The 12,750-nt window shown below is 45.3% G+C and overlaps 1 protein-coding gene across 1 annotated transcript in view; it reads right to left on the reverse strand.

The window, feature by feature from the left end:
- Positions 1–12,750, reverse strand: part of SLC7A11 (solute carrier family 7 member 11) — a 366,962-nt gene that overhangs the window by 215,287 nt on the left and 138,925 nt on the right. The gene's annotated exons all lie outside the window — the stretch shown is intronic.

Genomic DNA, 12,750 nt, shown 5'->3' on the forward strand with positions numbered 1-12,750 from the left:
GTGTCTGTCCACCCCTTCCTTCTTCTTCTGAGAGCTCCTCTTCAGCTTGTGATTCCTGTTTTGAAATAAAAGGCAATGAATAGACATATATTACAGAGATGATGGATTTTGGAAATAAAACCTTACCGTCAAACGCTGACGATGCGAGGGAGGGCTCCCAGAAGAAGATGTGCTGTCCTCTTGCTGGCCAGACTCCATGGCTGTGGGTGGTGCTGTTGCTGCTGCCAGTGCTGCCACTGCTGCTGCTGCATCTCTTGGGCGGTTGTTGAATTAAGAGAAACAAAGGGCCAATGAATATCTTGATATTCCATGGCCCTAGTTTTGAGGAATGGGGGATTTGATAATTACCGTCTCTCATCTGCTGCTGGACTCCCCTCCATTTGTTCAGCATGTTCCCTTTGCTGCTCCATTTGGGGTGGTGGTGGTGCTGATGGTGCTGCAGTGGTCTCCTGCCTTCTCCTGCGCCTGGTTGCTGTCTTGGGTGGCATGTTGGGTGTGGCTGAGGGTCCCACTGTCATGCTTTTATATATGTGTCTTGTGGGCAGAGCTACTGAGCATGCTCAGACCCAAAAAAACGGATCCGGCCACCGGATCTGGCTATCGCCGGATCCGGCGCATTGCGGCGCTCATAGGCTTTCATTGTGCAGATCCGGCGTGTCCGGCTTTTTCGCCGGAGACAAAAAACGTTACAGTAGCCGTTTTTTCCAGACGCCAGATTGCGACACATTGCCGGATCCGGCGAAAACCAGATGAAACGCATGGCCATCCGGCCCGATCCGGCGCAAATGCAAGTCAATGGGGGGGAAACCGGATCCGGCGAAATTTTGTCAAAAGTGCCGGATCGCGCCTGACGGCGAAAACCTGATGTGTGAAAGAGGCCTAACACAGATAGAAAGATAGACTGAGCAAATGATGGGGCCCAAGGTAACTAGATAGGACAGGATAGGAAAGCTGCTGTCTGCAATCCGCGAAAAACCTTATCAAAATAAGAGCCAACAGACTGACAGGGAAAAAGGCCCTGAAGACGCTAGGCTTCAAAAAGAATATGTCAGTACTCAGGTATTTTCTGAAGACAGAGCAAACCGACAAAAAAGGAATTCAGCTCACCCCAGCAGGGAATGGCAGAATCCAGAAAAGCAAGGCAAACTAAAACCAAAACACAAAGGCAAAGCAGAAAACTTAGCTTTTGAGGAGCAGGAATCAGACTGGTCTCCTAGAATTCCACAGAGAAATCACCAGCAAGGCAGAAGGGCGTCAGCTGCCTTATATCCAGTCAGAGATCCCCGTCGCCCAGTCATCCTCTCCCAGCTCAGGTGCTTGGTAATCAGCCTCACTACCTTCCTTCACTAGAAGAGGGAGTTCATCAGACCTCAATGGTGAAGGGAAAAATGAACTCATAACACATGATAGTGGCCACTAGAGATGAGCGACTATGCCTTTTTAGGGTCAAGTCGGGTTTCATGAAACCCGACTTTCTCAAAAGTCGGGTCAAACGAAATCGGCCGACTATAGGGAAAAGTCGGGGGTTTGACTGAAACACAAAACCCAATGCAAGTCAATGGGGAAGCAAAGTCGGCAGGGAGTGGAGGACAGTAAACATACCTACAGTGCCCATTTCAATGCCAAAAACATCAATTCTTATTACTGAAGCTTGTCAACCTTAATTTACTTTATAATAATATTTACGCACTGAAAACTGGGGGTTATTTGGATAAATTTGTGGGGGGTAGGGCTGGCTTCAGGTTTTCATGTGCCCTGGGTCAAAGAGCGCCCCTTTAACACATACCACAACTCATGATTCTCCAATACGACACAGAAATATAGGTATAGCACAATGACAAATACTTCACTGCTTACATGACATGACTGATCTATTTTAAATTGTACAATAGCTCAAAAAAAGGACAGTATATTACTCCATACAGTATTATGGCCACCACAATGTGCGCCATACAGAATAATGAGCCCCATATATTTCTCCATACCTAATAATTGCTCACATATAATGTTCCATACAGTATATGATGAGCTCCACATAATGCTACAGTATATGATGGTCCCCATGGATGATGCTCCAGTGTGTTATGGGCCCAAATAATGCTCCATATATAATGGGCCCCATTTCAAATGCTCCAGTGTATAATGTGCCCCATAGATGCTGCTCCAGTGTCTGATTTGCCCCATTTAGAATGCTCCAGTATATGATGGGCCCCATGGATGATGCTCCAGTGTCTTATTGGCCCACATAATGCTCCATATATAATGTGCACCATTTCTAATGCTCCAGTGTATAATGGGCCCCGTAAATCCTGCTCCAGTGTCTGATGTCCCCCATTTGGAATGCTCCAGTATATGATGGGCCTCATGGATGATGCTCCAGTGTCTTATGGGCCCTAATAATGCTCCATATATAATGGGCCCCATTTCTAATGCTCCTGTGTATCAAGTGCCCCATAGTTGCTGCTCCATTGTCTGATCTGCCCCATTTGGAATGCTCCAGTATATGATGGGCCCCATAGATGCTGCTCCAGTGTCTGATCTGCCCCATTTAGAATGCTCCAGTATATGATGGACCTCATGGATGATGCTCCAGTGTCAGATGTCCCCCATTTGAAATGCTCCAGTATATGATGGGCCCCATAGATGCTGCTCCAGTGTCTGATCTGCCTCATTTAGAATGCTCCAGTATATAATGGACCTCATGGATGATGCTCCATTGTCAGATGTCCCCCATTTTGAATGCTCCAGTATGTGAAGGGCCCCATTTTTAATTAACCCAGGCATTGTATGTGAAAAGAGCTCCATGGAGTAATCTGAAGTGTGTGATGCCGCATCCTTCACTTTTGGTGTGGGTGAAGGACAGGAAGGATGGGAAATCTTGAAAAATGAAATTCTCAAAGCACAGTTGTTAACAATTCTGAAAAGAGGGAAGAATAGGAAGCATTTAAGGAAACCAGGATGGATGAACACAGAACTTAAGCACATGCTAAAAAGGAAGAAAAAAATGTTTATAAAATGGAAAGAGGGAGGCATATCTAAAGAAGAATATAATGCTGTCTGCAGAACCTGCAGGGCACAAATCAGATTACTAAAGCTGAAAATGAATTGAGGCTTGCAAGAGATGTCAAAAGCAATAATAAAGGATTTTGGGGATATGTCAAAAGCAAAAGAAAAGTCAAAGATGCTATAGGATTTTTACAGGATGAAAATGATGAAATGGTAAGACAGGATGTTGAGAAGGCTGAACTTTTAAATTCCTATTTTGCATCTGTTTTCTCTCAGAAAGGAAATGTAACATCAACTGTTATTCACTGTCATATTAAGGGAATAGAAGAATCCAGGATATCTATAAACAGAAAGATAGTGAGGAAACACTTAGCTAACCTAAATGAATTCAAGTCTCCAGGTCCAGATGAATTACACCCCAGAGTGCTGAAGGAGATAGCAGAAGAAATTTTTGAACCCCTCTCCATAATCTTTGAAAATTCTTGGAGAACAGGAGAAGTGCCAGAAGACTGGAGAAGAGCAAATGTTGTTCCTATCTTCAAAAAGGGGAAGAAGGTGGACCCAGGCAACTATAGGCCAGTGAGTCTGACTTCTGTACCAGGAAAGATCTTTGAACAAATTATTAAACAACATGTATGTCAATACCTGGATAAGAATGAAGTGATTAAACAGAGTCAGCATGGGTTTGTAACTAATAAGTCATGTCAGACTAACTTAATTTCCTTCTATGACGGTATCACTGATTGGGTGGATCAAGGAAATGCTGTAGATATAGTATATCTTGCCTTCAGCAAAGCATTTGACAAAGTCTCTCATACAATCCTTATTGAAAAAATGACTAAGTATGGAATGGACAAGGCAACTGTTAGGTGGATTCATAACTGGCTTAGTGATCGGACCCAAAGAGTGGTCGTAAATGGCTGCACATCCAGTTGGAAGAATGTCTCAAGTGGGGTACCACAGGGCTCTGTCCTGGGCCCTGTATTGTTCAACATCTTTATCAACGATTTAGATGAAGGAATTGAGGGTAAACTGATTAAATTTGCTGATGACACAAAGCTAGGAGGGATAGCTAATACTAGAGAAGAGAGAGAGAGGATTCAAAAAGATTTAAATAAACTGGAGAAGTGGGCAGCAACTAACAGAATGGTTTTTAACAGGGAGAAATGCAAAGTACTACATCTGGGCAATAAAAATGAAAAAAGCATATATAGAAAGGGAGGAATAGGGCTAAGTGACAGCACATGTGAAAAAGACTTGGGTATACTAATAGATCACAGACTGAATATGAGTCAACAGTGTGATGCAGCAGCAAAAAAGGCAAATGCAATTCTAGGATGTATTAACAGAAGCATACAGTCTAGATCACGTGAAGTCATTATTTCCCTCTACTCCTCTTTGGTCAGACCTCATCTGGAATATTGTGTCCAGTTTTGGGCACCACATTTTAAAAAAGACATCAACAAACTGGAGCAAGTTCAGAAAAGAGCGCCCAGAATGGTGACCGGTCTGCAAACCCTGTCTTATGAGGAAAGGTTGCAGGATTTGGGAATGTTTAGTTTGCAAAAGAGAAGACCGAGAGGAGACTTAATAGCTGTCTACAAATATCTAAAGGGCTGTCACATTGTAGAAGGATCAACTTTATTCTCATTTGCACAAGGAAAGACTAGAAGCAATGGGATGAAACTGAATGGGAGGAGACACAGATTAGATATTAGAAAAAACTTTTTGACAGTTAGCGTGATCAAAGAGTGGAACAGGCTGCCACGAGAAGTGGTGAGTTCTCCTTCAATGGAAGTCTTCAAACAGAGGCTGGACAGACATCTGACTGGGATGATTTAGCGAATCCTGCTTTGAGCAGGGGGTTGGACCAGATGGCCCAGGAGGTCCCTTTCAACTCTACGATTCTATGATTCTATGATTCTATGGTTGCTCCTGACAAGAAGCCTGCACTTACGACTCAGTGCTTGCATTTTTTTAAACTTCAGAAGAGGAGGCGATAGAGCTGGAGGATGTTTCAGCAATGTAAGCCAAAAACAGTTCCTGATGATCCGGCTTTAAAAGCAGTCTACCTACTCCCAGAAAATGGAGCCTTACAGGCCTTCCAGAGCTCCACCATGACGCAGGCTCAACACTTCCTGCCTTAGCTGCTATTGTGTTTTTGGCACTACCAGCAGATGTACCACCACAACCATCAGTACGAGGTGGCCTCCCACGCCCATGTCCACGTCCTCTTCCACTATGCTTCCTCATGTTTTAGAAAATTGACCCAAAATACCAGCAGATATATGGTACTGTATCAGAAGCGTACAGCACTATACAGTCTAGGGATAACAGTAACTCTCCGTATAAATTTAATGAGTCATACACAGATGCTCACAGGCTCAGTATGGATTATCCAATAGAATAAAAAGGTGAAAAAGGGTACAGTATCACCAGATACGAGGTATTTATAGTATAGTGTAAACATTCTGAATATCCGTATACATTTCATGAGGCAGACACAAACGCTCTCAGGCCCAGTATGGAGTGCACAAGAATATGAAAAGCTGTAAATGGGTAATGTAACACAAGCGTACACCTGTATACAGTGTTGGGCAAATTTGAAATCTAGGTATATATTTCCAGAGTCACCCTCAGATGCTCACTCAGTCTGGGTTTGACCATAATGAAAAATGTTGTAAAAAAGGTACTGGATAGCAAGATAGCAAGTATATATATTATAGGGTACAATTGATTTCTCCGTAAACATCGTCCCGTAGTCAGTCTCAGACGTTTACTCAGTATGGATTTGACCGTAATACTAAATGTCGAACAAAGGTACTGTATAACAAGATACAAGCTGTATCGAGTATAGGGTAAAAATTGGTATCTCCGATTCACCGTATATATAGAAGGCGTAAACCACACACGCTCACACACGTACACTCACTATGGATGATACCGTAATACAAAATTTGGAACAAAGGTACTGTATCAGCACATACCAGGTGTATCCAGTCTAGGGGTAATTGTAAATTTCCGTCTATACTTCCGGAGTCAGACACAGACACTCACAGGCTCAGTATGTATTACACCAGAATTTAAAAAGTAGAAAAAGGCAAAGGTAGTCGAAGTGTACAACAGTATACAGTGTTGTGGTACTTTTAAATCTTCGCATATATTTCAATCTCAGTAAGCCAGTCCAGACTCTCCTCTACTGGAAACTACATGGATACAAGTACAGATGGAAATTCGAGTGTTATCAGAAATTTGGGAATTACTCATCACGGGTAAACCTCCAGGTAGATGTTGCAGAGGCGATGCAGACCCTCAATTACTGTGTCTGTGGAGACAGTGAAAACGGTTCTTTGTGAAGAAAGGATTGCTTTATCACAGTAGCGTGGATCACATCACCGTTACTCGTCTCCATCAAACTGTGATCACAGGGAGAGATGTAGACATGGTCCTCACTGCCTATCATGATGTGTCTGGTCATTTTGGAGTGCCAAAGACAAAAGCCACAGGCCGTAGACAATTCTATTGGATTGGCATGATAGGAGACATTGAAAAATGGTAGCAGGAATGTCACACCTCAGTGACTATCACAACTGTGAAAGGTGATCATAAAGCACCACTACATCCGCTTGTAAGTTGACGTCCATTACAAATGGTAGCCATTGATCATCTGAAGGTAGAGGCCAGCAGGACAGGGCATAGCTACATGTTAACCATCATCGATCAATACACCAAATTTCTAGTGGCCGTCCCTGTGAAGAATTTAACTGCCCAAATTACACAGCGGTGGAGCAGGGAGAGGTAAGTTTTGCAACTTGCAAGTGCTGTGGCAATGACCAAGCAGGGGGGCACACTCGTGGTCGACGGTACTGGCACAGGGCCCCTCATAGTACACTGGTGTGTCTGATGGTGAGTGGGCCCCCCCACCGTCAGAGACAATGTATTGTACTATGAGGGGCCCTGTGCCAGTGCTGTCGGCCATCTGTGAGCCCATCCACCTGTTCAGAGCAACGGCACTTGCCCGGGTGCGCCAGCCGTTGACCCCAGCCATTGGGGGGGTGGGAAGCACACTTAGGGAGGTTTAAAAAATGGCATATGTTGATGTGTTGGCTGGACATTCAGCTGCTGCAAAGTGCAGAATTGGGCAAGTCCGAGGAAGAGGAGGACAAAAGCGAGGCAGTTTCCTGGGAACCTATGTGTCATCAGTGGAAGGTGGGACAAAATCCTTTGCAACCCATGAATGGTTCATTTTAATGAAAGTTAGATCATCAACATTTTGGGTAGACAGACGGGTCCTTTTTTCTGTCAGGATTGATCCAGCAGCACTGAAGACTCTTTCTGATAACACACTAGCAACAGGGCAAGCGATTCAGGCCAGGTGTTCAGTTTGGAGGCCCAATAGTCAAAGGGGAATGACTTGTGAGGGAGAACATCGATATTGGGTGAGAAGTAGTTTGTAACCATATTTGACAACTGCTGTCTCCTGTCACTTGTAATCGATGCAGTATTAGCAGTCGTGTGAGCGGTACTTGAGAAATCATTCCACAACATGGTCATTAAAGCCCTGTTTCCAACGCCACTTTGGCTGTGTGCACCACGAACACCTCTTCCATTGTGCCCACTATGGCTCGTGGGAGAAAAAGCACTGCTGCTGTGTGCTGGGAAAGCATCAAACAACCTGTTTACCAGAGTTGCTTGTTTGTTAGCCAATATTAACTCTGGGTTCTCCTGTGGCATGATGTTGTGTAATTTGCCTTTGCAGCATGGATCGAGGATGCTGGACAGCCAGTAGTCGTCATCTCTCATCATTTTGGAAATGCGGGGGTCCCATTTTAGGATCCAAAAGGCATAATTGCACATGTGGGCCAATGTTCCAGGTGTCAATGATGCACTGCCAGCGGTGGGTGGAGGAGCACTTTCTGGCAAATCCACATCCCTACAGTCATGCACAAACACTGTACCTGACCTTGGAACTCCAACATTTTCTCTTTCCCCCTGAGAAGCATCCTCCTGCCCAAAATAATCATCCCCCTCATCCTCCTCTTCTTCTTCTTCCTCCAGCTCATCCAGGAAAGTTCCCTGACCAGACAATGGCTGACTGTCATCAAGGCTTCCCTCCTCCTCCTCTGCATCTGCCTGATCCTTAATGTGCATCAAACTTTGCATGAGCAGATGCATAAGTGGGATGCTCATGCTTATGATGGCGTCGCCTGCGCTTACCAGCCGTGTGCATTCCTCAAAACACTGAAGGACTTTACAGAGGTCTTTGAGCTTTGACCACTGCACACCCGACAATTCCATGTCTTCCATCAAACTGCCTGCCCATGTATCCTCCCACAAATGCATTACAGCCTGCCTCTGTTCACACAGCCTTTCAACCATGTGGAGGGTGGAGTTCCACCATGTTGCAACGTCTATGATTAGGCGGTGCTTGGGGAGGAGGAGCAATCGCTGCAGCTTCTGCATACGACTGGAGAGTACAACCGAGCAACGGATGTGCGAGCACAGTCTTCGCCCCTTATGGAGCAGGGATGTTAACTCCGGAAAATTATTGAGGAAGCACTGCATCACCAGGTTCAAAGTGTGAGCCAGGCAAGGTATGTGTGTGAGTTTTGCACGGGTTATAGCTGCCACAAAATTACGGCCGTTGTCACTGACTACCTTGCCTGACTCAAGATGTAGACTGCCCAGCCATGACTCAGTTTGTCGCTGCAAGTAGTCGGCCAGTACCTCCGCGGTGTGTCTGTTGTCACCCAAAGACATCATCTTTAACACAGCCTGCTGACGCTTACCACTAGCTGTTCGATACTGGGACACCTCGTGTGCAACACTGCCAGCTGCTGATGGAGTGCTCGTGTGACTGCGCTCTGTGGACGAGCTTTCGCTGATGGAGGAGGAGGAGCGAAAGCCTACAGCCAACTGATTCCTATACCATGGGCTAGGCAGCATTGTACCACCGCCGCTGTCCCCAGTGAAGCCTGCATCCACCCCATTAACCTAATGCGCAGTGATGGACACGTAATGACCCTGGCCATGCCTACTGGTCCATGCATCTGTTGTGAGGTGCACCTTTCCACTCACTGACTGTTTTAGTGCATGGACAATGCGGTCTTTCACATGCCGGTGGAGGGCAGGGATGGCTTTTCGAGAAAAGAAGTGCCGACTGGGTAGGTCATATCGTGGGATAGCATAGGCCATGAGGTCGCGGAAAGCTTCGCTTTCAACCAAACGGTAGGGCATCATCTCTAATGAGATTAGTTTGGCAACGTAGGCGTTCAAACAAAGTGTATGCGGATGTGACGATGAATACTTTCTTGTCCTACTCAGAGTGTATGGTAGGGTGAGCAGGACTGGATAGCTGCATATGGGGGAAGTAGCGGTGGACTGGATGGAGTGAGAGGGGGTTGGTGATGGTATTGGTGGTGATGGCCTAGATTCAGTGTTGTGTTGCAAAACCATTGTGATTCCCTGAGTGCTTTGGCCTTGCGACGAAACCTCCGCATTTAGTGCTGGTGGTGTGCTTAACGGTGGTCTTACAGTGGGGGAAGCGATGGAGCATTGCTGGCTACCTTGAGTCGGAGCAGGTGCCCAAGTGCTACCTGAGGTTTTGTAGTCCGTCCACGCTTGCAAGTGAGCGTTGATTAAATGTCTAAGCATGCAACTGGTATTTAAATTTCTGAGTTTACCTCGGCTAAAGGTCCTTCCGCACTTCTTACAGGTAACCTTTGCCTCTTCAGTAGGATTTTGGACAAAGAAGTGCCACACTGCAGTCTTCCTACTATGGTATACATAGTAGGAAGAGTGCCAACCTGTCCTGCAACTTTTTTAGCTTTTGGTCCACGTTTTTGGACAGCTACGGGCCTGCCAGATAACCGCTGCTGCGATGTCAATGCCTGCTGGGGATCCTTCTCCTTATCTGAACTATTGCCAGCGCCACCCTCCTCTCCCAATGGATGCCAATCCGGGTCAAGATCTGGGTCATCCATCACCTCCTCTTCAAAGTCATCTGCACCTTCCTCTTTATCTTCCTCTGTGTCACCGTGTAAGGTGGTATAGTATGTGGGAAGGGGCACCTGAGTTTCATCAGGGTCAGATTCTGGCTTAATAGACTATGAGGGCAATGTAGTGCTCTGGGTCGATGTACCAACAGAATCATCTAGCAGTGGCTGTGCATCAGTGCACTCCATGTCAGATTCATCTTAGAAGGACACAAGGAAAAGTGTTTTTCCTGACCAGAACCCTGCACTGACGACTCCGTGATTGCAGGTTTCGAACGATCAGAAGAGGAGGCAATAGAGCTGGTGGCTGTTTCGTCAATGTACGCCAAAACCTGTTCCTGATGCTCTGGCTTCAAAAGCAGTTTTCCTACTCCAAGAAAAAGCAACCTTACAGGCCTTCTTGGTCCAGATAATGACGCAGGCTCAACACTTCCTGCCTTAGCTGCTATTGTGCTTTTGCCAGAACCAGCCGATGCACCACCACCATCTGTACCAGCTGTGCCCCCCTGCCCACGTCCGCTGACTCTTCCACCATACTTCCTCATGTTTGGGAAAATGTACCAAAAATACCAGCAGCGAGATGGTACTGTATGAGGAGCGTCCAGCTGCGTAAGGTGTATGAAAAAAATTAAATCTACGTATATATTTTGTTAGTCACAGACGCTCTCACAGTATTTATTGGACCGTAATCCAACAAGCAGATATACGGAACTGTATCAGGAGTGTACAGCTGTATACTTTTTTTGTGTAACTAACAATCTCCGTATATGTATTTACGGAGTGTCACACAGACGATTACTCTGTATAGGTGTTACTGTAATGCGAACGGCAGATATACAATACTGTTTGAGAATTAGACAGCTCTATACGGTGTCTGTATGGAAAATTGTCAATCTCCGTCTATTTCTATAGGGACTGACACATGCTGTCTCTGTCTAGTTTTCACCGTAATCAAACAACAGATCTACGAAACTGTTGGAAAAGTGGACAGCACTCGAAGGTGTAGGTCTGGAAAAACGGTCAAACTCCTCGGCTTTTTCTTCCAGAGTCACACCCAGATAGCTTCTATTTGTCCGTGATACCAGCCGGTACACGGTACTGTGTGAGGAGCGTACACCGCTATACGGTCTGTGAAAAAATGAACACTCAGTAACTCACCAGGACAAAATATTAAAAGTTGTAGTGCTTTGAAAAAAGCAGTTTGAACACCAGTGTGCACACAGCAATGTAGCTAGCAGGTAGCCTTACAATGCAGCCTAATCACCACCAGCGCTGCTGCACAAAAGCAAAAATCCTCCCCTTTCACTGCACACTAACTGTACAGTGAAAAGTGCTATCAGCAGAAGCAGTTTTTTTTTTCTTCTTCTCTGCCTAATGCTCTCCCTATTCAGAATCAGCAGCAGCACCTCTCCCTATGCTAAGATCGGCAGAAGTAAGATGATGGTCGGCGGTCACAGCCTTTTATACCCACTGTGATGCCACACAAAGCCAGCCAGCCAATCACTTCAATGCCCTTCTCTAAGATGGTGGTGGCTGCTGCCTATGTCATCGCATTGCCCACAGTGTGCGTCCTCCATCATTGGCTGAAAAAGGCGCTGGAAGTATCATTTGAAACGCAATTTTGGCGTTCGGGTCGCTGACATCATGGGCGACCTCACGCTATGGTCGGGTTTCGTTTCATGAAACCCGACTTTGGCGAAAGTTGGTGATTTTTGAAATTGACCAACCCGTTTCGCTCAACTCTAGTGGCCACTACCCAGTGCAAGTCAGTTGAATGTGTTTTCATCCAGATGTCAGCAGATCTGGAAACAGCTCATTGTTGAAGTTGCTGGATTTCGGAGTGCAATCTATCTGATAATCGTGTCATATCCCATGGATCAATCATCAACAACTTCTGACCGGTCTACCCATTGAAAGGGTTTCCTACCATAGCAAGCAAAGGCATATAGTATGACATCCCTTACTGATCATTGTCATGCAGTCCAACACAAAACAGCCACATCAGATTTTTTCAACACCTGTTGATCAGTTTGAAAAGACAAGACTTTACTGTAGAAACTGTTAAGTTAAATGTAATAGCAAAAGATATAACCCCACACCTATTGGTCACTGCAACAACTTCCAACTATCATGCAGTATCCTCAATAAGGGTTACATCTTGTCGCCTCACCTGCACTTTATCCCCACTGCTGCACACCTTCTGGCACCTCTGTGGGTCACTGTGGTGTGACATGCTAACCTTTTTGTTAAATCTCTCTCCCCTTAGTGAGTGGTACACTTAAACTCTAGAGTATGGTACAACTAATGAGATGTGGGTCCAGCAGTCCCTAGGTCCAAATTACCCCACCAGTACACTAGCTTTTAAAACACTTTAACAAACCATTGATAATACAACCCTTTACTTGTTGTCAGTTATCATTAAAATTTCAAGGAATGTGCATACATAGAAATGTTTCTTCACAGAAGCAAAGCTATGCTGGAACATTTGTCTCCTCCCTTTTCTTAATATCTGACAAGCAAGTGTTATTACTTTTAAGACAGACTGAGGTGGTCTAGATTTGGTGGCATTGTCTGGGCTGGGGAATTGTCCTGTGCATTTTCTAGCTGCTAGCTGGGTTACCTACTGGACACCAAACTACAGGCGGACTGCGTAGGGTTAGAGTCTAGGGAAATTGCTGTATTATACATAATATACATCCACAGGATGCTGCAGAACATTTGCAGGTCATCATTCAGAACGTAGTAATCA

This window comes from Dendrobates tinctorius, unplaced genomic scaffold, assembly GCF_039654945.1.
Source record: "Dendrobates tinctorius isolate UK_male_01 unplaced genomic scaffold, ASM3965494v1 ptg000030l, whole genome shotgun sequence".
In the NCBI taxonomy this organism is placed as follows: domain Eukaryota; kingdom Metazoa; phylum Chordata; class Amphibia; order Anura; family Dendrobatidae; genus Dendrobates; species Dendrobates tinctorius.